General features: G+C 62.8%; 1 long non-coding RNA gene across 1 annotated transcript; it reads left to right on the forward strand.

The window, feature by feature from the left end:
- The first annotated feature begins 21,568 nt into the window (after window positions 1–21,568).
- Window positions 21,569–23,580, forward strand: LOC139703463 (uncharacterized). The gene is made up of 3 exons (XR_011705767.1): window positions 21,569–21,664; window positions 21,899–22,049; window positions 22,339–23,580. It is a non-coding gene; the product is annotated as an uncharacterized lncRNA (long non-coding RNA).
- The last annotated feature ends 2,327 nt before the right edge of the window (window positions 23,581–25,907 follow it).

Here is a 25,907-nt window from a genome sequence, read left to right on the forward strand (position 1 = left end):
CTGCAGGTGTGGACTGAACGGAGGATGCTTGTGGGATCCCCAGTCGGTGGACCCCGCAGGGGCAGTGACCCCGGCCAGAGGTGGACCCCGGGGTCTCCCAGGCACTGTGGACCCCATGACTGAGGGTGTCCACTGGCCCCGTCCACAGGGCCAAAACTGAGGTCCCTTCAGGGGACCCGGGGTGCTGAGCCCTAGGTGTGGCAGTGAGTCTCCCAGAGAATTCACTCTGTCATGCTTCAGGGGACCGTCCCACAGAGCAAGAGAGGAGTGGCCCAGGGTGGGCAGCTGGGGCCACACACGGGGTGAGTGTGCACAGAGCCGCCACGTTCACGATGCCCCTGAAGGAGAAACAGCCACGATGCCTCTGAACTGGGGAACGGATAGAGTGGGGTCCATCCGCGCAGTGGAATATTACTTGGCCGTGAAAAGGAACGGCTGCTCCACCATGACTGACCGTCAAGGCAGGGTGCTCAGCGACGGCAACCCACCCGGCCAGGAGATGTGCAGGACAGGCACCCACGGGGCGGAAAGCGGAAGGACACCTCCTTCATCGCTTAGGCACAAGGAGGTAGGGGTGGGGGACAGCTTCTTCTGCAGGCTCCGCACTGCTCTGAGTGGACTCGATGGCCTCCCACCCTGTGAGTGACCCCGGGCTGCCGAGCTGTGCCGTAAACGGGGGGACTGTGAGGTCTGTTTTCAAGAATGAACCAGGAAAGACGGGCGAGGGGTGGGGCGGGTCTGGGGGGTAAGGGGGTGGGGCGGGTCTGGGGGGTAAGGGGGTGGGGCGGGTCTGGGGGGTCCATGCCAGAGGGCACGTGTGGTGGGGTGAGCAGAGGGGTCGGTCACAGGCTCCTGAGGTGCACAGGGGGCTGGGTCTCCACAGGCTTCCAGCTGGCACCGTGGCCGAGAGTCGTGCACCCACTGACTCTGCACCCCACTAAGCACCCCACTGACTCTGCACCCCACTAAGCACCCCACTGACTCTGCACCCCACTAAGCACCCCACTGACTCTGCACCCACTGACTGTGCACCGCACTGAGCACCCCACTAAATCTGCACCCACTGACTGTGCACCCCACTGACTCTGCACCTGCCGCAGTCCGGCTGCAGCACTCTAACATGCACCCACTGAGTGCACGCCACTAAGCACCCCACTGACTCTGCACCCCACTGAGTGTACCCCACTGATTGTGTACCCACTGAGTGCACCCCACTAAGCACCCCACTGATTGTGTACCCACTGAGTGCACCCCACTAAGCACCCCACTGACTCTGCACCCACTGAGTGCACCCCACTAAGCACCCCACTGACTCTGCACCCCACTAAGCACCCCACTAAGCACCCCCTGACTCTGCACCGCGAGGCCTCGAGGTGGGCGGCCTGCTGCCCGAGCGGCTGTGGCCCCTGGAGGCTGAGAGGAAGGAATGTCCAGGGGCGAGCAGCTGCGGGCTCAGGGCTGGTATTTGGGGCTGGCTCCTGTCCCGGCTGGGAGCCGCCGGACGGTCAGGAAGCCGCAGCCCCGGGGACCGAGCCCAGATGCCCTCCTGCAGAATCCCAGGAATGCGCTCAGCCCTGGGCTACGCGGCTGGCTGCGCAGGACGTGCGCGGGGTCGTCCGCGGGGCGCAGGCTGCAGGGTGCTCTGCAGGGCCACCCGAGGGGCATCGTGGCCGAGGGGCCTGGTGGGCGTCCTGGGGACCACCCAGCCTTGCGAGACGCGGAGGCCCCCGAGCCTTCAGCAGGAGGCCCACGTCCCCAGCCCCGTCCACCGCGTGGGGAGGGTCATCTCGGAGCCTCAGGCCCTGCACGGTCTGCACTTCCTGTGAGGTCGACGTTGGCTGGGGACAGGGACGGGGCAGCGTGAAGACGGGGTCACTAGGTCACGAGTCCTCCCCACGCAGCACCCAAGCCCCACGCCACCCCCAAACAGTGTCTGTCCCCCTGGGAAGGCACCAGGGGTGGGCAGCAGAGACCCCGAGGGCCACTCTCGGACCAAGGAGGGGGTCTGTGGGTCGGGACAGGCTGGTGACGGATGGACAGAGGGATGGGTGATGGACAGAGGGATGGGTGATGGACAGAGGGATGGGTGATGGACAGATGAATGATGGACAGATGGACAGATGATAGATGGATGGATAGTGGACACATGGATGGGTGATGGACAGATGGATGGGTGATGGACAGATGGGTGATGGACAGATGGATGATGGACAGATGGATGGATGATAGATGGATGGGTGATGGACAGATAGATGGGTGATGGACAGAGGGATGGGTGATGGAGCGCAGGCAGAGGAAGACCAGATGATGGACAGACAGATCCCTGATGGACAGGTAGACCACTCAGGTCCACAGAGGACGGACAGACGCAGGCAGACAGGACAGGTAGATACGTGATTGACAGATGCCAAAGGGCCGGGTGCATGGACGACATAGGGCTTGGTGGCAATGGACCCATGGAACAGAGATGTAGGGGACAGAGGCAGGAGTTGGGGGGACGTAGGGCAGGAGGTAGGTGACAATAGGCAGGTGCACAGAGTCAGGTGACAGGGACAGAGAGCAGGGCTCCGGGCAGCAGGAGTGAGGCCAGGTGCCCAGGGACTGGGTGGACCTCGTGCCCCGGGGAAGGCAGGAGGGGACCTGGGGCTCTGAGGACAAGGATAAGTGTCCAGCGTCTGTCACGTGCCTCCTTCCACATCAATACGCCCGGCTGCTTGTGACCCAGGCTGTCCCAGAGAAGGGACCAGAAAACCCCCCGTTAGGCAGCCAGCGGAGGGCGCTCTACCCCTGAGGTGACCGCACCCTTTATTTCCTTTTGAGACACAGTCTCCCCGAGTTGCTGAGGCTGGCCTCCCACTTGAGGTCCTCCTGCCTCAGCCTCCTGACACTGTGTCTGGCTCAGACGGACGGTTTCTTTTTCTCTTCCTCCTCCTCCCTCTCCTCCTCCTCCTCCTCCTCCTTCTCCAGGGAAGGAACCCGGGGTGCTGACCGCGGAGCCCCGTCCCCAGCCCTTTTTCTTTCTCCCTTGAGACAGGGCCTCCCTAGGTTGCTCAGCCTCACTCACTTGCTGCGGCTGCTGAGAACCCGTGATCCTCCTGTCGCAGCCTCCTGAGCCGCTGGGCTGACAGCATGGGCCACGTGCTGGGCAGTGGAGGTTTCCACTGGCCAAGGCTCCCTGAGACCACACGTGTGCAGACAGACACGCACCGTGTCACTTCTACAGCGGCTGTCACGTGCACTACTCTAGTGACGCTCACACCTGGCTTCCTCCCGCACCTACCCACGGAGCCCTGGGCTCCAGTCCCTGTCCTGCCGTCCAGCTATGGCCTCCTGCTGTCTGTCTGTCCCCCAGCTACCTGCTGTCCGTCACCTGTCTGTCCAGGGGCACCAAGGTCCCCTGCCTGGCGGGCACTTCCGACCTGCAGGGGAAGGAGGGGCCCCCAGCCTGGTGCGTCTCTTGGGGGTGCTGAGCTGCACCCTGCCCTTGGCCACCACGTGCCCGAGGAGGAGGAGCAGGGGGGCAGACCGGGTGTCCCAGCCCGGCTGCCCGGGGACCTGGTGCATGTGGATGGAGAGGCTGGGGTCTGGAGGAGGTGGCAAGGGTCAGGGATCGCACGCCTGGTGACACTGCGTCCCTCTCTCCTTGGAGCCTCCCGCCCCAGCTCAGAGCACAGCCAGCCTCCGTGGGGACATGAGGGCGGGGACCGAGGGACGAGGGCCGTCCCAGGGGATTGATTTTCTGCACTGGCTGCTTCTGTCTCCCCACTGGGCCCGGAGGTGGCCGACCCCCAAGTCCCCTGCACCCCGGGTGCTGGTGACGGGGACCCTGAGTGGCATCCCAGACCTCTGGGACCTGCCGGCTGCTTCCGAGAGCCGGGCGTTCTCCGGAGGTCTCCCGCGGCATCCAGCTGCCAGAATCTCCCACGCGCACAAGCTGCTTCCTCCCTCTGACCCGGGCGTCCAGCTCCGCAGAGCAGCTGACGGCTCCCGGGGTCCAGCGCTCAGGAAGAGGTTGATGGAACCCGGGGGGCGCCCACCCGGCCCTGCCCCATGGGACACCGGCGCCCGGGGACCCTCCGCCAGGGACAGGGCGAGATTCCTGGACTTCAAGGAACCAGGTGGCCCTCACTGGGCCGGGTCCAAGACCTTTCCAACACCCCAGGACCTGCCAGTGGGAGACAGAGGCAGGGTGGACGGCCCTGCCCAGGGAGTGTCCACAGCCTCAGAGGCAAGGAGGAGGCGCCTCGGGAGGGCAGGGAGGGCGGGGAGCTTCATAGATGGGACACACCAGCGGGGAAGGAGCTGTGTGGGTCACCTATGAAACAGGTGACGTGGTGGCCGCGTTGGTGCCAGGGATGGACCCCAGGGTGCTCTAACTGGGCCCCGTCCCCAGGCCCCTTTTTACTTTTTATTTTGAGACAAGCTCTTGCTAAGTTGCTGAGGGTCTGGCCAAATTGCTGAGGCTGGCCTCCACTGCAATCCTCCTGCCTCAGCCTCCCAAGCTGCAGAATGACAGGTGTGGCCACCGTGTGGGGTGCTGGGCAGTCAGTCCCTAAAGGAACAAAGACACCTAAATCAGGCTTTGAGGTGTGTGGCAGGGTGGTGTCTAGCACACTCACCATGTGGCACAACTGTCACCTCTGTCAAGTCCCAGCACGTTCCCTCCACCTGGTACCTTAGGTAGCACCCACTCCTGGCTCTCCTGCCCGGCCCCTGGCGACCCTGACCCGTGTCCTCTCTCTTTGAGTTTCCTGTTGTGAACCTTCTGAATGGACAGATTCACACCCTGTGGGGACCTTTACGTGTGATTCTCTCACTGAGCACCTCCAGGTCCTCAGGGTCTGTCCACCCTGTGGCCGGTGTCAGATCGTCACTCCTTTTCATGGCTGCGTACTACTCCACTGTGTGGACCAAGTTCTGCCTGGGACTCTGCCTCTCAGCACCAGGAGAGGATTGGGAGTGTGCAGCTGGGCGGGACTGTACCTGGGAGAGAGGGCGGTCCTGGGAGCTGGGGGTCGGGAGCCCAGGAGGGGGCAGGCTGGACCCTGGGAGATGGTGGAGTGGGTCAGATGTGCATGGACTTGGGGTGTCCTTGGGGCACAGAGCCCCTGATTTGCTGGGGGGTGGAGGCCCTCTGGGGCTTACTGGCTGATGTGGGCCACAGGGCTGCCTTGTAGCAGGAGCGGGATTGCGTTATCTCGAGCGTAAAGTGGCACCTCCCTTGGTGACCTGGAGGGAGAGAGTCTGGTCCGCAAAGAGGACTTGGGAGGAAGAGTGGAGCTCGCTCAGGGCCGTCGCTGACCAGGTCAGGGTGCCCCGCCACCTACAGGAGGACCCAGCGAGGGCAGCCTGCGGCCCGCTGGGCGGAAACAGAAATGGAGCCGGCCCCGGCCCCCGGGCACAGCTGCGGACGCTGCCCCCCAGGCCCGGCACCAGGAATCCCAGAGCAGCCAAGGCCCGGGCTTAGCGGGCTAAAAACGGCCGCGAGGCTGCGGCCAGCAGGGGGGCGAGGCCGCTCACCTGGCGCCGGCGACCTCGCCTTCCGGAGGCCAGCGACGGCTTAGCGCCGGGGCCCGATTTAGACGGGGCGGGTTCAGAGGCCCGGGCTGCGGAGGCCGGGAGGGAGGCCGGAGGCTGGGGGCTAGCGACGCTGCGGGCAGAGGTGGGGACACCGGGCTGGAGAGGCGGGGGCACAGGGCTGGGGGCTGGGGCAGCTGCCACCGCTGTCCCCTCCACCTGAAATGCGTCCCCCTCCCCCGTGGCCAGGTCCCCGGAGCCGCCTGGGCGGAGAGGAGGCGGGACCGGCCCCGAGCTCGGGCTCCACCCACGCCACGCCCTGGGGTCCCAGCCGCAGCCAGCCAGGCCCGGTGACGGTGACGGAGAGCTGTCCCCAGGCAGCCTGACCTCAGCCCCGGGGAATGTCCCACCTCCAAATTAGCTCTGGGTCCGGGAGGGGCTCGGGCTGGCGGCTTGGGGTCGGGTTGTGCCCTGGGGGCCGCGCGGCCAGCTGCGATGTGGGCTGGGGCGCAGGGGTGGACCCGGAGGGAGGGGACCCGGGGGGAGGGGGCCCGGGGGAGGGGGCCCGGGGGAGGGGGCCCTGGGGAGGGGACCCTGGGGGAGGGGACCCGCGCGCTCAGCCGCGCGCTTCCCGGGCTCCTCTGCAGCCCCCGTCGGTGCGCGGCAGCTGCGGGCTGTTGGCGCCGTGGCCGGAGACGCGGGTATTAATAGCCGGGTCAGCCGGGGCCAGGTGTCCTGCGCCGGCTGTCGCCGTTGCCCGGGAACCAGCCCTAACAAACCACGGGGCAGTCTGCGACGTGCCAAGCCCCGCGAACTCGGCAGATCCCGGGGGGACTGCAGGGGACATCTTGAGATTCGGAAACCCGAGGCCAGGGCTGGCCAGGCCCGCGGGGAGGACCCCTGGGCGACCCCCGCGCCCTGGCGTTGCCCCGAGGCAGGGTCTCGCCCGGGCCCCGGCTGCGCGCAGCCTCCTCCTGCCTCCTGCCTCAGCCCCTTGGACCCTCGCGTGTCTTGGGGACCAGGGCCCTGGCACAGATGTGACCCGGGGTCGGCGTCCCCCTCGGCCCCGCCCCGCTGTGGCCACGCAGCCTGGCGGATCCCGCTCTGCATTTTCAGGCTGGGCCAAGTGCACACCGCGGTCAGCTGGAGCGAGGGCGAGGGCGGCGTCTACACCCGCGCGTGGGGGAGTTCGGAACCCCCCCCCCACGTCCGTTGACCCGGCAGCATGTGAATCTCCTCGTTGTTCCCTGAACAGCACAGCGTCCACCCAGTGTCCACGCAGTGTCGAGGCCACTACTGCAGCGGGTCACTGACCCCAGTGGGTGCATGCACGGGATTCTGCACCGTGGGTCATTTTAGGAACACGGAGTGTGCACCCTGGCCTTTCCGGGCCCCAGGACACCCAGGGTGGCTCTGACCTCCGCAGGTCTGCACCCTTTGCCAATGAAGGACCTCTGGCCGGGGGTGGCTCAGTGACAGAGCGAGGGCCTAGTGGTCCTGGCTTCAATTCCCAGCACCGCCGGAAAATACAGCAAAAAAGGGTTAGGGTTAGTGTCCTTTGCCCAGGACAAAGGACGTCTTGCTGAGCTGCTTACGGCCACAGGAAATACCCAGGAAAAAGGAGACAAGTCAAGCTGCCCGAGTTAGCTCCGGAGGACCCTGCTAGAAAGCCAAGTGACCAGTGCCCTTAGGAGGCGAGGGTTGAGGGGCTTGGGTGGAACCGGTCTTCCTGTGCCTGGCTCTGTCAGTTAATGTTCTGCCGTTCATCGATGTTGCTGCAAATGACAAGACTCACCCTTTTCATGGCTGAATAGTATTCCACTCAAATCATATGTGTGTGGGTATATGTAGAGAGAAACAGACGTGTGTGTGGGTGGGTGTGTTTAATATATGTGTACATACATCTCCACATGGTTCACTCATCCTCTGATGGACACTCCAGTTGCTTCCACACCTTGGCGAATAGGTCCACAGTAAACTTGGTGGTTGCTTAGGGCCTCACTAAGTTGCTGAGGCTGGCCTCCAACCTGTGATCCTTCTGCCTCAGACTCCCAGGCCGCTGGGATGACAGGTGTGCCTCACCCCACCTGGCTGGGCTGTGGTCGACAGTGCTTTGGGGTCTCCGGCCATACAGAGGTGAGTGCCAGGTACCTGGGGCGGCTGGTAAAGGGACATCCGGAGACCAACTCGGTACTCCAACACACAGCGATGGCGTCTGGGTTTGTGTCCCCGTCCTCCCCCGCCCTGCGTTTCTGGACCCAGTAGGACATGAACTTTCTTGGCACACACCTCCCTGGCTCTGTGCACGCCTCTCAGAGCCTGGGCCAGCCTCCGGGCTGTAAACTCGGGTTCATTCCAGGTGACAATGAAGTTCCCACCAATAACACGCGGGTGGTACGAACCACCCAGCGGCCGGAGGCACGGACTTGAAAACCGTTAATTAAGACAAGCTCGAGGTCCCTCGTTAGATTTCAGGGCAGACGCCAGATGCCACAAACCATCCTGCGCTTTTTAAACCCGTCAGCCACCTACTGAATGCGGCTGGAGAGAATCCAAAGGCTCAGATCTTTCCCGCGGTGGGACCCAGAGGAAGGGAGGCCGCTCGGTCCATCTCGGGGGGAATTTTTTCATTTTGCAAAACTGGCCGGGCACACCCCACTCCTTCCCTCCAGGATGGTGTGGGTCCGAGGCTGTAGGGGTGGGGTCGTCTGTGCCTGGGTTGTCCCACCAAGCACCACGCTTCAAGGCCCATCTGCAGGTGTCAGAGCGGCAGTCCTTTTCATGGCCGTGTAATATTCCCCTCTGTGGCCGGACTCTGCTCGTCCGTGTGGCCTCTGATGGACATTCAGTTGATTGCTCATTTAACTGCCGTCCATGAGGCTGTTGAGGAGCTCTGTTGGGCTGCGATTCTCTGCAGAGGAGTCCCAGAAGGGAACTTGCAGGTGACCAGTGGACTTCCTCCTCGCTCTCCCCAGAGACTGCCCGCTCCCCGTGCCCTGTTTGCACACGGGGCTGCCATCTCTGCACGTGTCCTCCAACACCGCGTCTTCTGGACGGCTTGGCCATCGCGCTCCTGACCCGCGGGGGCAGCTCCTGGGGGTCCGCGTGCGCGCACGGAGACGGCCCAATCCCTCCGCGCTGGCCTTTCTCGCTGCCCCGGGGCCTGGCCTTGTCCTCTCCTCCGCCAGCCACCCGCCCGCTGAGGGTCAGGGTCTGCGGCGTGGCTTGTGGTCACGGAGCCCAGGTCGGCTCACGTCCGACGGCCTCGGGTGGCTCGCGCGGCTGCTGGGACCCCGCGGTTGTGGGGAAACCCTGGCTAAGTGGACGCGGCCTCGTAAAGGGCGTTTTACGGGCCGGTGGAACCTTTACGAGCCCGGAGCATTCCAGCCGCTGCGGCCGCCCACGGCTCCTCGGGGAAGCGCAGGCCGAGCCTCGCCGCGTCCGCCCAGAGCGGAGGTCACCCCAGAGCGGAGGCCGCCCCAGAGCAGAGGCCGCCCCAGAGCGGAGGCCGCCCCAGAGCCCGGGTCCCCGGCGCGCCCTGCGCAGTGGGGCCGAAGCCCACCTTGCACGAGTGGACGCGGTGCTGGCCGCCCCGTTGGGCAGTCGGGGTCACCTGCGGGCACCTCCTTGATGTCCCTGGTAGGGAGCCCGGAGTCCCCACCCCGAGTGCCAAGCCGCCCTCCTTAGAGGTCACGGCCACTATTAAGGCCCAACACGCGCCTGTCCGTCAAACGTGGCTGGGGACGGACCCCCTGCTCCCCAGAGTCGATGCCGCCCGGGTCACGGAGGAGCACCCCGCTGACCCGGCCTCGGCCCCTTCCCGACAGCGGCCTCCCGCCCGGGTCTCTCTGTGGTGGCCTCCGAGTCCGGAGCCAGGAGCAGCCTCCTCTCAAGCTGCACAAACACCGCGAAGGGGCTCCTGCAAGTGTCCCCAAAGCACCCGGCGGCTCCCACATCACAGGGGCCGTGCTTAGGAAAACACTGGCCCGGCCAAGCTGGCCCACGCTGCCCACAGCTGCAGACGCCGGATGGACGCGCTAATCCTCCGGCCTCGGCCTCCGGCCTCCCCCCCACCCAGGTGCTTCCTGTAAGGAGGCGCGCTGGCCGCGGGGCGGGAGGCCTGGCGGGGCCTGCGGGCAGCTGGCCTGGGACCCGCCCCGGGGGCCGCAGAGGGGAGGCCAGTTCGGATCCTGCTCTGGCCGCAGCCCGTGGGGCTGGGACGGAGAATAACCAGGTCGTGGCCAGGGGCAGCTGCGGCCAGGTCCTCCTCCCTGACCCCCAGGACCCCTTTCCCTCCCGTGGAGCTGGCCGGCACCTCTCTGCGTCTTGTCCCCAGGTTTCTGCCCAACCCTGGGGATCCGTCCCCCCTCTCTGCATTCTCACAGGGACCCCGGGACCGTCCCCATCCACACCTCCCGGCCCTGCGGGGACCCTGATGACGTCACAGGAGCAGAGCGTGGTGGCCGTCCAGCCTGGGGCTCTGCCACCCCGACAGGCCGTGTGCTGTGACCCTGCCTGGTTTCCGTCTGTGACCCTTGAAGAGGGTCCCACGGAGCGCAGGGGCCGGGATGCTGCAGCTGAGGGCACAGGGACCCTTGGTCATGTTTTCAAAGTGACACCATCACATCTTTTTAAAATGCTACTTTTAAAAGGACGTCAGCTCTCTATATTAGGCCATCGCAGTGTCACCAGCGCTCCCGGTTCTGTGCACAGCTCAGCATACGAAGTGACCTCAGTGTCCATCAGCACACGTGCAGACGGAGAAAACAGGCAGGGAATAGTACGCAGCCAGGAAAACAGTGGGCTCCCCTCACCTGTGACAACACGGTTGGACCTGGGGGACGGTATATGGTGACATAAGACCCTCCCAACAATGTCCTCCTAGTGCTGGGACCCAGCCCACACTGGGTGCCTTCCCCCAGGTGGCCTGACTTGGGGTCAGGTCCGGGAGATCACATGAGGACGTCTCTGGGGACACTGTCCCATCTGCACCTGACCAGCCCTGGCTGCTCCCTTGGCTGCACTGTGGACAGGACCCGGGGGCTGGGCTCCTGCCTGTCCGGGCTCTGCAGACCCGGGTGGAGCCACTGTCCCTAAATATCGCCCCCGACGTCTGTGCAGGGCCTGAGGATCGGGTCATCGTCCTCCACAGACGGGCTGGGGGAGGCTGGGACTCAGCCCGTCCTGGGTGGAGGACGCCTCTCCTCTGTGACTCAGGCTCTGGGCACCGGGAGGGGACAACTCGGCGGCCCCAGCGACGTGCCTGCCTGTTCCCCACCAGCCACACGGTGGCGCTGCCGCCCACGGAAAGGCGCGCGCGGGGCTTTGGCAGGACCCGGTTGGTCCCCATTGTTCTCGCGACCCGGACCCGCGGCCCTTCCCGCCTCTGACCCTTCCCGCCCCCGGGGCTCTGGGGTCGAGGTCTTCGGTTGGGCCCAGGTGGCAGGCGCCCCTTGCTGTGCCCCAGGAAGTCGCGGCTTCCCCCCCCAGAGCCCGCGCCCGGGGCCTCACTCGAGGTCAGCGGGGGACACGGGCTGCGGCTTCAGGTTCCAGTGACCCACAGACCCCGGCCCTCCCCCGCAGCCACCGTCCCCATCAGGACACCCTCAGGCCCCGGGGCCGCCGGGCAAAGGTCCCCCCCCCGGCACCCGAGCTCTGCTGGGGACACTCCTGTTGGCATGACGGTGGCCTCTCTGCAGAGCCCGGGGACCCAGGGCCCTTCTGAGGTCACGGATCCGGCCTCCCCTGCTGCCCCGTCCCTCCTGAGCTGCGGGTGGACTTCCAAGCCGGCCACTCCCTGCTGTCGCGGCCCCTGGGGTCGGCTGCCGGGGTGATGTTGGGGCGCCCAGACTCGCTGGCGGCTGGGGGGAGGGCGTTGGGGGGCCTGGGGGGCCGGGCTGGGGCGAAGGCTGCCAACCGGGGAGCCAGGAGCCCGCTGGCCTTGGGGCGAAGCCGTAGCCAGACACAGGACTCTCCCCACCAGCCTGGTCCCGCGAGGTTCCTACCCAAGATGTCACCTGCCAACGCTGCCTTGAAAGACCACCTCCTGATGCATCTCCTGTGAGAAGAGGGAGTCCTCAGAGCAAGGAAGCCTCAGAAATCCCGGCCCTGCTTAACCGGATGTCATAAACAGGCCGCCTCGAACCGCAGCGTGGGCCATCCACGTGGTGGAGTATTATACAGCCAGGAAAAAGGAGCGGAGCTCTGATACCTGCTCCAGCTTGGACCCGGGGGACGTGAGGCTCAGGAGATACGTGAGTCACAAAAGGACCAACACTGCAGATGTCACTCAGGACATCCACAGCGTCCTCAGTGTCGAGGAGACAGAGAGTGGACTGGTGGCTGCCTGGAGCTGGGGGAGAGGACCAGGAATTAGTGCTTACCGGGGTCGGACCTCGAGTTTCATACTGTGGAGGAGGAATCTGGGGGGGTTGGTGGTTTCGTGGTGCAGCCGCAGCCGTGCCAATGTGCCGGACACCTCCGAACGGTGCACAGGAAAATGTTCACGCCAGGGCCCCGGAGAAGAGGCGCCTCCCAGTCCTGGGGACTCTGAGCGGGAACAAAGCCCCAGCCCGGCCCTTGGGACCTTGGGGAGCACGTGTGGCTGGTCAGGGTGGGGAGCAGCAGCCTGGGTCCCCCCACCAGGTGCCAGGAGCAAGCCCACCCCAGGGGACAACCAGCTAGACAGGAGTGGTGGATGACAGAAAGATGGATGATAGGCAGCTGGGTAGATAGATGATAGATGGATAGGTAGACAGACAGAACTGGTGGATGACAGATAGATAGGTAGATGGATAGACAGACAGAACAGGTGGATGACAGATAGATAGATAGATGGATAGACAGACAGAACAGGTGGATGACAGATAGATAGATAGACAGACAGAACTGGTGGATGACAGATAGATAGATGATGATCGATGGATGGATGATAGACGATATATGATTGACAGGTAGATAGATGACAGACAGATGACAGCTGGGTGGACGGATGATGGACAGAGACTCTGTCCTGCAGGTCTCCTCTGCACAGTGGGCCTCTGGGGCTGGGGGTGCTCTGGGGTGGGCTGTGCTGTGCGCTGCAGGAGGTGGAGCAGCCTCTCTGGGCCCAAACACCAGGTCCAGGAGGAATCCTAGTGCTGATTATCAACAATGTCCCCTGCCACTGCTGAGGGTCTGGGAGGAGGGCAGAAGCCCTGGCTGAGAACCTTCCCATCAGGACAGAAAGGACGCTGGTGTCCGGTGGAGGCGCAGACGTCCCAACAAGAATGCCACCCGCTGGTCCAGGCAGACGGGTCTGTGGTCCAGCTGTAGGGGGCGGCTGTGGGCAGCCCTGAGGGACGCAGGACTCACCAGTGTGCACAGACCGCAGCGGCCGTCACCCTCCCCTGGGGCCCTGGGGGCCGAGTCCCCAGCTTACCGTCCCGCAGGGTCCTGGGGAGCCTCGGAGAGAGGGCGGCTGGCAGGGTCACCGTGGCGCCCAGCAGGACGGCTGCTGCAGGGGTTGCTGGGAGCTGAACCCCAGGTCCCTGGTGGCCGGCCACGGCAGGTGACAGCTGGGCTCAGGGAACCGCGGGCTTCTCTCCTGGGGCTGCCAACCAGAGGCCAGGTGACGGGGGCCTGCTCGGTTCAGCCGAGAAGTCACGTCGCTCTCCGTGCAGAGGGTCAGAGTGACCGCGGCCATGCTGAGATCACCACAGCACACCAACCAGGCAGGAAGGGGACAGCTGGACACAGGGTCCAGGAGCTCAGGAATGTCAGCCCCACGGAGGGCGCACCCCATGGGCATGGGGAGGACAGTCCCCGGGCCTGTCCCCACAGTCCTGTCCACGTGCTGACCCTCACCCCATGGGCATGGAGAGGACAGTCCCCGGGCCTGTCCCCACGGTCCTGTCCACTGACCCCCACTGCCCCCCATGCATGGCGAGGACAGTTGGGGAGCTCAGCCGTGCAGCCTGCTGTCCTGGGGTGTGTGTCCAGCGTGGCCTCCGGACCTGGGCCGAGCCTGGGCTCTGCACGCTGCAGGCCTGCTCCAGGGAGCCACGGTCACCCCACACGGTGGCAGTTATGGGAAAAGCTGACCTTGTGCTGCAGGACGCTGGTCATCAGACCAACACGCTGTCCGCAGCGCTGTCCTCCACGTCCAGTGCCCTGTTCGCCTAGAGACGGTTCGTGAGCCTCAGACCCCGGGTGGTCATCACCCGGGGGGGGGGGTCTTGGGTGGCCACCGGGCTCCGGGTGGTCTCCAGCTGGGCGGGACCCTGAGCCGTTGTCGCTGACCCTCGCTGTAGTCCGCAGGCACTGGCCTCGGGTTTCCACGTAGGTTTTTCTTGACGTCAGGAAAGCGTCCCATGCCCACTTTCCAGAAGGGTGGAGAAACAGTGCGGTGGAAACCTGCATTTCCTAGTGACCAGTGACCGCGGCTGCCCCGCGGGAGCTCTTCCCTGTGGACGGACGTGTGTTGCCTCCGTTAAGAGTCATAATGAAGCCGGCGCCGGGGCCCACGCCTGCCATCCCAGAGGCTGGGGAGGCCGAGGCAGGAGGATGGCGAGGTCAGAGCCAGCCTCAGCCACAGGGAGGCCCTGAGCCGCTCAGGGAGACCCTGTCTCTCAATAAAATGCAAAACAGGGCTGGGGACGGGGCTCAGGGGTCGGGGGTCCCTGAGGTCAATCCCTGGTACCAAAAAAAGTGATGATAAATGAGATTATATGGAACCAGAGGCAGAGATTGACAGGTGACGGATAGACACGGAGAAATGATTGACAGACAGAGGTAGACACAGATGACTGACAGATGACTGATAGATGCAGACATAGATGTTTGATAGACAGGTGATGGACAGACACGGATGACCGATAGGTCTAGATAGACGACAGGTGATAGGTAGATGATTGACACGGATGGATGATGGACAGGTATGGACAGATGATGGACAGACAGGGATGTGGAGTGATGGTTCCTAGACACAGAGGTGACAGGGGTCAGGTGGAGGGAAGCGTGGCTTTGCGTGCCCAGTCACAGGCGCGGTCTTGCCCCACAGGCGTGCATTCCTCGAGGTGGACGGTGTGTGGACGGGGCTGCCGCGGGAGGGTGGCCTCTGAGGGAGGGAGTCGGCTTGGTCCAGGCTGGGCAACGGAGCTGGACGGGACATGAGGAGGGGACTCTGTGGAGACGGCCCGTCTGGACGGACCTTAAAGATGCCCGGGGGGACGCGGCGGTCAGCGTTGTGGGGAGGCAGAACTGGGGTCCGCTCTCCTGCCGGGCAGCTGCCACCCTCCCAGGTGTCTCCCGCCGAGGGCGGGTCCTGGGAGCCGCTTCCCGTGTCCCAGGACGATGTCACCCCCAGGGACTTCCCCCCTCGTTCTTTTTCCCTGAAGGACGCTTCGCGGCACAGACGCTCCCTGTGACATGGCTGGTTGTTGAGAGCCACAGCCGAAGGGGCCCCAGCAAACTTCCAGCTGCCAGCAATCCAGCTGCCGGCTGATGATTGGCTCACAGCGGCCCCAGCAACATCTAGCTGATTGGCTCCTCGGCCCCAGCAACATCTAGCTGATTGGCTCCTCGGCCCCAGCAACATCTAGCTGATTGGCTCCTCTGCGGTGATGCTCATTGGACTGTTTCCCTGCCCTTTCAGACCACGGAGCTGCTCATTGGGGGACTTTTTGGCTCTGCCCACGTGACCCAGCCAATCGGCCTCAAGAGCAGGAGGATTGTGGGAGGAAAAGAAGCTTGTGGGGGGAGAGACAGGCTTGTGGAAAGCCAGTGGTGGCAGTTGAGGCTCTGATGATTTTTCCTGAGAGGCTGTTTTGTTTGGCGTGTGTGGTTCTAAAAATAAAGTTAGTTTCTTTTGACAAGTGGCTTCTGATTGTGCCCAGCCAGACTGCGGCAGCTGGTGGCCGTGGGTTGGTCCCTTCTGCAGCAGGACCGTCCACTCCAGTTCTGGTCTCCTCAGGCTTCCTCCTCCTGCACCCTCCCTCCCCCGTCCCCTCAGCTCTGGACACGGGTCCTTCACCCCAAATGCCCCTCGAGGACGGTCACCTGCTCAGCAGCCCCTGACGGTGCCATCTACCAAGACGCCTGGGGGTGGCCCACCCCTGCTGCCTCACGCCTCTCCTGATGTCACTCAGGACCCCTCACCCAGGTGCCCAGAGGCCCCTGGGCTACCTGTGACTCGTCCTGCAGCCCTCGTCCCAATGCGCCCCCCAGCTCCCAGTTCCTCCTCCGTCCAGTCCAGCTTCTCCATCCTGGTCCAGCTTCTCCATCCTGGACCAGCTTCTCCATCCTGGTCCACCTTCTCCATCCTGGGCCAGCTTCTCCATCCTGCTCCAGCTTCTCCATCCTGCTCCAGCTTCTCCATCCTGGACCAGCTTCTCCATCCTGGGCCAGCTTCTCCATCCTGGGCCAGCTTCTCCATCCTGCTCCAGCTTCTCCATCCTGCTCCAGCTTCTCCATCCTGCTTCAGCTTCTCCATCCTGCTCCAGCTTCTCCATCCTGCTCCAGCTTCTCCATCCTGCTCCAGCTTCTCCATCCTGCTTCAGCTTCTCCATCCTGCTCCAGCTTCTCCATCCTGGGCCAGCTTCTCCATCCTGCTCCAGCTTCTCCATCCTGCTCCAGCTTCTCCATCCTGGTCCAGCTTCTCCATCCTGCTCCAGCTTCTCCATCCTGGGCCAGCTTCTCCATCCTGCTTCAGCTTCTCCATCCTGCTTCAGCTTCTCCATCCTGGGCCAGCTTCTCCATCCTGGGCCAGCTTCTCCATCCTGGACCAGCTTCTCCATCCTGGACCAGCTTCTCCATCCTGCTCCAGCTTCTCCATCCTGCTCCAGCTTCTCCATCCTGCTTCAGCTTCTCCATCCTGCTTCAGCTTCTCCATCCTGCTCCAGCTTCTCCATCCTGGACCAGCTTCTCCATCCTGCTCCAGCTTCTCCATCCTGCTCCAGCTTCTACATCCTGCTCCAGCTTCTCCATCCTGGACCAGCTTCTCCATCCTGCTCCAGCTTCTCCATCCTGCTCCAGCTTCTCCATCCTGGACCAGCTTCTCCATCCTGCTCCAGCTTCTCCATCCTGCTTCAGCTTCTCCATCCTGCTCCAGCTTCTCCATCCTGCTTCAGCTTCTCCATCCTGCTCCAGCTTCTCCATCCTGCTTCAGCTTCTCCATCCTGCTCCAGCTTCTCCATCCTGCTTCAGCTTCTCCATCCTGCTTCAGCTTCTCCATCCTGCTTCAGCTTCTCCATCCTGGTCCAGCTTCTCCATCCTGGTCCAGCTTCTCCATCCTGGACCAGCTTCTCCATCCTGCTCCAGCTTCTCCATCCTGCTTCAGCTTCTCCATCCTGCTCCAGCTTCTCCATCCTGCTCCAGCTTCTCCATCCTGCTTCAGCTTCTCCATCCTGCTCCAGCTTCTCCATCCTGCTCCAGCTTCTCCATCCTGCTCCAGCTTCTCCATCCTGCTTCAGCTTCTCCATCCTGCTTCAGCTTCTCCATCCTGCTTCAGCTTCTCCATCCTGGACCAGCTTCTCCATCCTGGACCAGCTTCTCCATCCTGCTCCAGCTTCTCCATCCTGCTTCAGCTTCTCCATCCTGCTCCAGCTTCTCCATCCTGCTCCAGCTTCTCCATCCTGCTTCAGCTTCTCCATCCTGCTCCAGCTTCTCCATCCTGGACCAGCTTCTCCATCCTGCTCCAGCTTCTCCATCCTGCTCCAGCTTCTCCATCCTGTTCCAGCTTCTCCATCCTGGTCCAGCTTCTCCATCCTGCTTCAGCTTCTCCATCCTGCTCCAGCTTCTCCATCCTGGACCAGCTTCTCCATCCTGCTTCAGCTTCTCCATCCTGCTCCAGCTTCTCCATCCTGGACCAGCTTCTCCATCCTGCTCCAGCTTCTCCATCCTGCTTCAGCTTCTCCATCCTGCTTCAGCTTCTCCATCCTGCTCCAGCTTCTCCATCCTGCTCCAGCTTCTCCATCCTGCTCCAGCTTCTCCATCCTGGTCCAGCTTCTCCATCCTGCTTCAGCTTCTCCATCCTGCTCCAGCTTCTCCATCCTGGACCAGCTTCTCCATCCTGCTTCAGCTTCTCCATCCTGCTCCAGCTTCTCCATCCTGGACCAGCTTCTCCATCCTGCTCCAGCTTCTCCATCCTGCTTCAGCTTCTCCATCCTGCTCCAGCTTCTCCATCCTGCTTCAGCTTCTCCATCCTGCTTCAGCTTCTCCATCCTGCTTCAGCTTCTCCATCCTGCTCCAGCTTCTCCATCCTGCTCCAGCTTCTCCATCCTGCTCCAGCTTCTCCATCCTGGTCCAGCTTCTCCATCCTGCTCCAGCTTCTCCATCCTGGACCAGCTTCTCCATCCTGCTTCAGCTTCTCCATCCTGCTCCAGCTTCTCCATCCTGGACCAGCTTCTCCATCCTGCTTCAGCTTCTCCATCCTGCTCCAGCTTCTCCATCCTGCTCCAGCTTCTCCATCCTGCTTCAGCTTCTCCATCCTGCTCCAGCTTCTCCATCCTGCTTCAGCTTCTCCATCCTGCTCCAGCTTCTCCATCCTGCTCCAGCTTCTCCATCCTGCTTCAGCTTCTCCATCCTGCTTCAGCTTCTCCATCCTGCTTCAGCTTCTCCATCCTGGTCCAGCTTCTCCATCCTGCTCCAGCTTCTCCATCCTGGGCCAGCTTCTCCATCCTGGTTCAGCTTCTCCATCCTGCTTCAGCTTCTCCATCCTGCTTCAGCTTCTCCATCCTGGTTCAGCTTCTCCATCCTGCTCCAGCTTCTCCATCCTGGTCCAGCTTCTCCATCCTGGGCCAGCTTCTCCATCCTGGGCCAGCTTCTCCATCCTGGGCCAGCTTCTCCATTCTGCTTCAGCTTCTCCATCCTGGACCAGCTTCTCCATCCTGCTCCAGCTTCTCCATCCTGGGCCAGCTTCTCCATCCTGCTCCGGCTTCTCCATCCTGCTCCGGCTTCTCCATCCTGCTTCGGCTTCTCCATCCTGCTCCAGCTTCTCCATCCTGCTCCAGCTTCTCCATCCTGCTTCAGCTTCTCCATCCTGGTCCAGCTTCTCCATCCTGCTTCAGCTTCTCCATCCTGCTTCAGCTTCTCCATCCTGCTCCAGCTTCTCCATCCTGCTCCAGCTTCTCCATCCTGCTCCAGCTTCTCCATCCTGCTCCAGCTTCTCCATCCTGATTCAGCTTCTCCATCCTGGTCCAGCTTCTCCATCCTGCTCCAGCTTCTCCATCCTGGGCCAGCTTCTCCATCCTGGTTCAGCTTCTCCATCCTGCTTCAGCTTCTCCATCCTGCTTCAGCTTCTCCATCCTGGTTCAGCTTCTCCATCCTGCTCCAGCTTCTCCATCCTGCTCCAGCTTCTCCATCCTGGTCCAGCTTCTCCATCCTGGGCCAGCTTCTCCATCCTGGTCCAGCTTCTCCATCCTGGGCCAGCTTTTCCATTCTGCTTCAGCTTCTCCATCCTGGACCAGCTTCTCCATCCTGCTCCAGCTTCTCCATCCTGGGCCAGCTTCTCCATCCTGCTCCGGCTTCTCCATCCTGGGCCAGCTTCTCCATCCTGCTCCGGCTTCTCCATCCTGCTTCAGCTTCTCCATCCTGGTCCAGCTTCTCCATCCTGGTCCAGCTTCTCCATCCTGCTCCGGCTTCTCCATCCTGGTCCGGCTTCTCCATCCTGCTCCGGCTTCTCCATCCTGGTCCAGCTTCTCCATCCTGGTTCAGCTTCTCCATCCTGGACCAGCTGCTCTATTCTGATTCAGCTCCATCATTTTGGACCACATTTTCCAATTCAGTCTAGATTCTCCATCCTGGACCAGCTTCTCCATCCTGCTCCAGCTTCTCCATCCTGGTCCAGCTTCTCCATCCTGGACCAGCTTCTCCATCCTGGGCCAGCTTCTCCATCCTGGACCAGCTTCTCCATCCTGGGCCAGCTTCTCCATCCTGGTTCAGAGACTCCAGTCATGATTGTGAGGCAGAGATTCTGTGCCGTGGGACAAAACCACTCACCTCATGATCCAGGAAGCAAAGAGGAAGAAGAAGAGTCTGAGGTCCCACAGCCCCCATTAAGGCCACGCCCCTAACAACCTAACTTCCTCCCATTAGGCTCCACCCCTTAAAGGCTCCACCACCTCTCAATGGTACCACTGTGAGGACCAAGCCTTCGGCACCTGGTCTTCTGGGACATGACCCATAATCGAGCCACAGCAGCCAGCCGGCTCCTGGTCTGTTTTCCGTTTTTGCAGATGACTTTTCGCGCCACGTGCCTCGGACGCCTTCCTACCCTCGGGTCTGTTCCTACCAAACCTCTCTGGATCTGCTGTTTGACTGACAGGTGGGGGAAACCTCCCCTCAGCAGACACAGTGGCAGGAAGGGAGACATGGTATTCGTTTCCCAGTCGCTGGCTCTGGGGACGCGACCCCCCAGCTGGCCCACGGTGGACGGTCCAAGGTGAGCATCCACGCAGCACCTGAGCGGCACCGAGGAGGTTTGCAGACTGTGCTTTGTCACAACCCGGGGATGTATGTACCCTTGATTCCGAAGCATCGTGAGCTGGTCGAGTGGAAAACACGGACCGGGCAGAGCTGCCCGGACACAGTCCCTGACCCTCCACGGGGCACGTTTCCCCGCCCGCCCCGTGCTCTGTGGTCGGCCAGTCCTGCCAGGTGTCCCTCCTGCAGCTCGCTGATTCATTCGCTTTTAAAGAACGCGCCTGCCCGTGCCGAGTTCTAAAACTGTGGCCTGCTGGCCTCTCCTCCAGGGGACGATGCTGTTCCACCCCTGAGCCCCAGCTCAGCTCACAGCCGTCCACGCTGCGGTGCCTGGGGACAGCAGCGAGACCCAAGGTCCCCTTCTCACTCAGTATGTCGACAAGGCTGAGCTCACAGCCAGAGTGAATGAGATGCACGAGTTAGTGGCCGTCCTTGCAAGATGAGGAGAGACGCCGAGTGTCCACAGGGCCCACAGCTGGAAGCCCACACTAACCCCGGTCCTGGGCAGGGATCTCAGGGTGAGGCCAACTGGGTCAGGGGGCCCTCGTGCCATGGCCGTGTCCTCCCAAGAGACAGAGGAGGGGACACAGACCCAGAGGAGGAGCCCCGTGGAGACGGAGGCAGAGACTGCAGTGAGGGGCCACCAGCCCAGGAGCCCAGGAGCTGGACAGGCAGGAGGAGCCCCCTGGAGCCCTGGAGGGGGCTCAGCCGGGGACCCTGGTCCAGCCTCTGTCCTCCAGGGCGGGAGAATGAATTCCAGAGAGTTCCACCCCACAATGTGGGGTTCTGCCACCCTCTCAGGCCTCTGTTTGGCCACCCGACGTGACCCCACAGGAGCGCGCACAGGCAGGTGGCCCGCGCTGGCCCCTGCCCCAGCCCGGCAGCGGCTACCTGCGGTGCTGGCGCGGCCCTTTGATGTGAGGCCGAGGCGGGAGACGGTGAGAGGGAAACAACGTTGGGGATCTCAGGACCGTAATTGAAGTTAACATAAAAGCAGACACTCAGTGTTAATTGGTCTGTCTCCGGCATAATGTGGGCCTTGGAGACCGGGTCCCTCAGCCCCCCGCCAAAGTGTCAAGACTCACATCTTTAATTCAACGATCTTTGTATTAATTACCTCCAGATCAGGTGAGCCGCCGTCGCAGCACTTTATTAGGAATCACAGCGCACGGCCGCCCGAGACGAGTCAATCAGGGCCGAGGACGGGGCGGGCTGCCTCCTCTGACGGAGCCGGACGGGCGCTCGCGGTCAGGCGCAGGAGAAGGCCGTTCTGCCTTCGAGTCCCCGATGGGGAGGCCTGGGTCCCCGCCACACCCCAGAGCGGGCTGTGGCTGTCCCCCTGCAGGGGACTCACCCCTCAGCGGCCCAGAGCAGGGACGTCTCTGTGGGACCACGAGCATGCCAGGGCCACCAGGGTCCAGAAGTCACGTGGTGGCTGCCGGACGGACAGGAAGCAGAGGGCCAGGGGCAGGAAGGAACAGGTGGGGCCATGCAGGCCAGCAAGGACGGAGCCGCAGGGGAGGGGAAGTGCAGGGAGAGAGGGGAACAGGAAGGAGGTGAGCAGAGGGAAGGAACGTGAGCCTGTGGGAGGCCGTCATGGTGGACGGCGAGTGTGCACGGGGAGCCGGCCACGGTGGGGCGAGGAGTCACGATGGAAGGGCAGCCGGGGGAAGAGGACCATGGGGAGGTGATGGAGGGGAGGACGGTGGAGGGGAGGAGGGTGGAGGTGAGGACATATGGTGCAGGTGGGGATGGATGGTGGAGGTGAGGATGGTGGAGGTGATTAAGGATGCACGTGAGAACCTGTGAGTGGGACCTGGTGTGGGGACACACAGTCTCTGCAGAGGTCGTCAGTGCAGGGTCCTCAGATGGGCTCCTCCTGGGTCAGGGGGCCCTCGAGCAATGGCCGTGTCCTCCCCAGAGACAGAGGAGGGGACACAGACACAGAGGAGGAGCCCCGTGGAGACGGAGGCAGAGACTGCAGTGAGGGGCCACCAGCCCAGGGCCACCTGGAGCCCAGGAGCTGGACAGGCAGGAGGAGCCCCCTGGAGCCCTGGAGGGAGAGCATCTCTGTGAGTCCTGGATGGTGACTTCTAGTCTCTAGAATTCCCTCTCCTCCTCCATCTCCTCCTCCTCCTCCATCTCCTCCTCCTCCTCCATCTCCTCCTCCTCCTCCTTCATCTCCTCCTCCTCCTCCTCCCTCTCCTCCTCCCCCATCCCCCTCCTCCTGGTCCCATTTCCAGCGTCTGTCCTTGACCTTGGCATGTGCCCCCCCTCTGTCCTGCGGGAGACGTGTGGTGGACGTGAGGTCTCACTTCTCTGTCCAGCCACCTGGACCTGACCCTTGGTCCCGATCCCCAGGACATTTCTGCAGGACCCGGGGAGCTGCTGCTCTCTTGCTCCGGAAGCTTCTCCTATGTCTCTCAAGCCTTTTCCTGCTTCGCTGGACGGACCTCGTGAACCGTCCTGGGGATCCCGCGCTCGAGGGGCTGCTGGGCGAGGCTTCTTCATTCCTCAGCTGGGGACAGATGGTTGGAAATTTCTCCAAACACAATGGCGCTGGGGTTTCCTCCCACACCCTCGGGCGGTGACCGTCCCCTGCTCTCGGGACGCTGCCACCTGGACGTCACCTCCCGTGTTGGGAGAAGTGCCCTTTGTGCTGGACGCCTCACCTGCCCACTGCCTGACTTCTCCCACGTCTGGGATCCCGTGGCTACTGAGAGGACCCTGGTGGACAGGTGGGTGGGTCTGGATGGTGGCCCCCAGCGTGGCCCAGGGCCCCGCCATCTTACCCAGGATGCAGCTGGGCTTGGCCAGACGTGGATCACATTTCCCCTGGATCACATTCTGCTTCTCCTCCAGCCAACAACGGGCACCTTGATGCCCCTGTGCTGGTGGCATGAGGGACCATAAGGCGCGGCTTGGTCTCATTTTGCTGGTGAACTCGGGTGGCTCAGGGGAGTCTGTGCCCATTCAAGGTGGAGCTGCACAGCGAAGCCCCACAGTGGGTGGTTAGATCAGCAGAGGTCTATCTCCCCGTCCTGAAGGCTGGAGGTCCAAGGTCCAGGGTGGGCAGGGCGGGCTCTTCCCGAGGCCTCTCCCCTGGACTGGCAGCCGCCGTCTTCTCCCTGTGTCCTCCCGGGGCGTCCCTCTGTGTGCGTCTGTGTCCTTGTGTCCTCCTCTACGAGGACCCCAGTCCTGCTGGGTCAGGGCCACCCTGGGGACCTCACTACACCCCCATCCCCTCTGCAAAGACCTGTCTCCACCACAGGCACGTCCCAAGGTCCTGGGGCCAGGGCTGCAGGGGGTGTCTTAGGGGACACAGTTGGTCCTGTGAGAGGGCCAGATGGTTGTCCCAGGTTACTTTGGGGGTACAGGGTTAGACTTGGGGACCCCAGCTATGGGAAATGCACCCCCACCTCCATACAGGAGGTCAGCACCCTCATGAGCTGGGCCACAGGGGCTCAGGGTGCACTGTGGTCAGCGGGGCCACAGCTGCGTCCTTGGCCTGTGAGATTGGCAGACGGGGTCAGGTCTGTCCTCTGTGCATGTGGGGGAGGATGGTCGGGCCATCTCGGGGACATGGAGTCGGCTCTTACAACCCCCCCCCCCCAACCTTGATTTTCCTGGGCCCCGGCAGAGTGGCCACCCGACCAGGCCCCCAGGCTGCCTACCGTGCCTGCACCAGCCACTCAGCGTCCAGGCAGCTCAGAGGGGTCAACGGCTTGGCCAGGTGGCCAGGGGCGAGTCAGGGCTGCGGGGGACCCTGCTGGACGTGGGCTCGGCACCCACAGCCCGGGCCTGGGAGGCTGGGTAATTGCCGGTCGTTAGGACTCGCCAGCACGGCGCCCAGTCTGCGCTCCTGGTACGACGACGCAGAGGTTCGGTAAGGAGCCGCCCAGGCCAGGCCGGCGGTAATCAGGCCTGGACGTCGGGAGCCACTGTGGCTCGGTTCACAGGCCCACGGCCGGTGCCCGGGAAGCGAAGGTGGACGTGCCCAGCAGCCAGCGCCCACTCTGCCGGGTGCCCAGGAGCTGCCGCAGCCCCGGGGTCCTGGACACACCCGGCACAGGGCGGCCCAGAGCGGGCGGCAGGTCCAGAACCCAGCACCTTCCTGTCCGCGGCCCAGCAGGCCTGGGAGAGGCCCATGTGGACAGCCCTGGGGGCTGTGGGCAGAGGGCCAGCCCTAGCTGACCAGCACCTGGTCCTGGAGACTCAGGTGGGTGGACAGCAGCCCTGAGGGTCTCATGGCGAGGCTCTGCCCACCTAAGGCGATCTTGGGGAATTAGCGCCCCGCCCCAGGATGGGCAGTCCTCCCTGGCCAGCAAGGCCCCCAGAGGTCACGCATTCCAAAGGCAGAAAACAGCTCCTATGGCCCCGGACCTGGGCGGCCGACACCCAGGGACACGCAGTGTCTGGACGTTTCTGCTTGTGCAAGGAGGGCGCTAGTCCAAGGGTCACGCCAGCAGGGGCCTGCTGACCACGTGGAGGAACAGCCCCTCAGGCCGGAGGATCACAAGTTGGAGAACATGTGGTCAGTCTGTGATCACCGTGGAGTAGTATTCAGCCACGAAGAAGCAGATCTATTGGCAACAGCTTGGAGATCCCCGGAGGATGTTATTGTGGTCAGTGAAATAAGCCGAGCCCAGAAGGACAAAGGACACAGGGGCTCGTCTGTCCTGGGATGAGAGCATCAGGGAGCACAATGGCAGGTGGGGAGAGGCTGGATCTCCAAGTTGGCGCCGACAGGAGGAATAAATCCAAGCTGCTCGCGAGGAGCGTAACGGCTCTGTTAATAATGTATTGCACACTGAGAACCGCTCCGAGAATAGGCTTTAAGTGTTCTCCGTGCAGAGGGATGACAAGTGTGTGGGGTAACGCATACATTAATTAGCGCCATCCAGCCTCTCCGCCCAGATGCGTATTTCAAAACGTCTCGAGAAACTCACGATAAATATGTGCCTTTTAAAAATCTGCCCGTTAAGACAAAAATAAATCCACTTTATGTTTTAAAAGGAAGACACTTCGCAGAGAATTAAAAAAAAAAAAAAAAAAAACCTGGAACCCATGGAGCAGACGTTCCTCAGGAAGAAAAAAAAGAGAGGGGAAGAGCCGGGCCCTGGGGTGCTGCAGGCACCTCTAATCCCCACCACTGGGGAGGCTGAGGTAGGAGGATTGCAAGTTGGAGGCCAGCCTCAGCAATTTAGCAAAATGAAACAGAAAGAGGGTTGGGGATGGGGCTCAGGGGTTTAGTGGCTCAGGGGTTGGGTGGATCCTAGCCCCAGTCACCCCCAGCTCCCTGTCTGGGGGCACCTCTCTCTCCAATCTCCCCTCCCCGTGATTCATTTTTTTTTTTCTAGAAGGAGGAAGTTTCTAGAAAAAAAAAAATCTAAGTTTTACTTCTCCTCTTTTGAAGCATTTTTTTTAAAGGAAAAGGGGGGAGGGGAGGGTAAAAACCACACGTCTCCCGCTCGCTCCTGCTGACAGGGCTCCCTTCATAAGATCTCCGACTACAAGCGCGTACATGACACGCGGGGCGTCCCGGGCGGCGGCCGGCGCGTTTGATTCGCGGCGCGGCTCCGTAGGTGCACCTGACAGCTCTCAGATGGAGGCGGGCGCCGCCTTTCAAGAGCGCGCTTATCTGGGTAAATCCAGCGCGGGCACCTCCTCGGGGACCGCGCGCGCCTTTGTGCGCCCCGCGGAGCGGCGGCCCCCACGCTGCGCGGCCCGGGCCGGCTGACAGCGCCCGCGCGCCTCGGTAATCACGCATAAAAGGCGGCTCCCCGCAGGTGACGCCGCGCTCTGTTTTGACATTGACCTTAATACATAATTTAACCGCCCAGCCGAGCAGCGCGCCGCGAGATCAGGAGAGACCACAGCGCCCGCAAATACAGTGATGTTCCATCACAAGTCGCATTTGTTCCTGGTGG

Source organism: Marmota flaviventris, chromosome Y, assembly GCF_047511675.1.
Source record: "Marmota flaviventris isolate mMarFla1 chromosome Y, mMarFla1.hap1, whole genome shotgun sequence".
In the NCBI taxonomy this organism is placed as follows: Eukaryota; Metazoa; Chordata; class Mammalia; order Rodentia; family Sciuridae; genus Marmota; species Marmota flaviventris.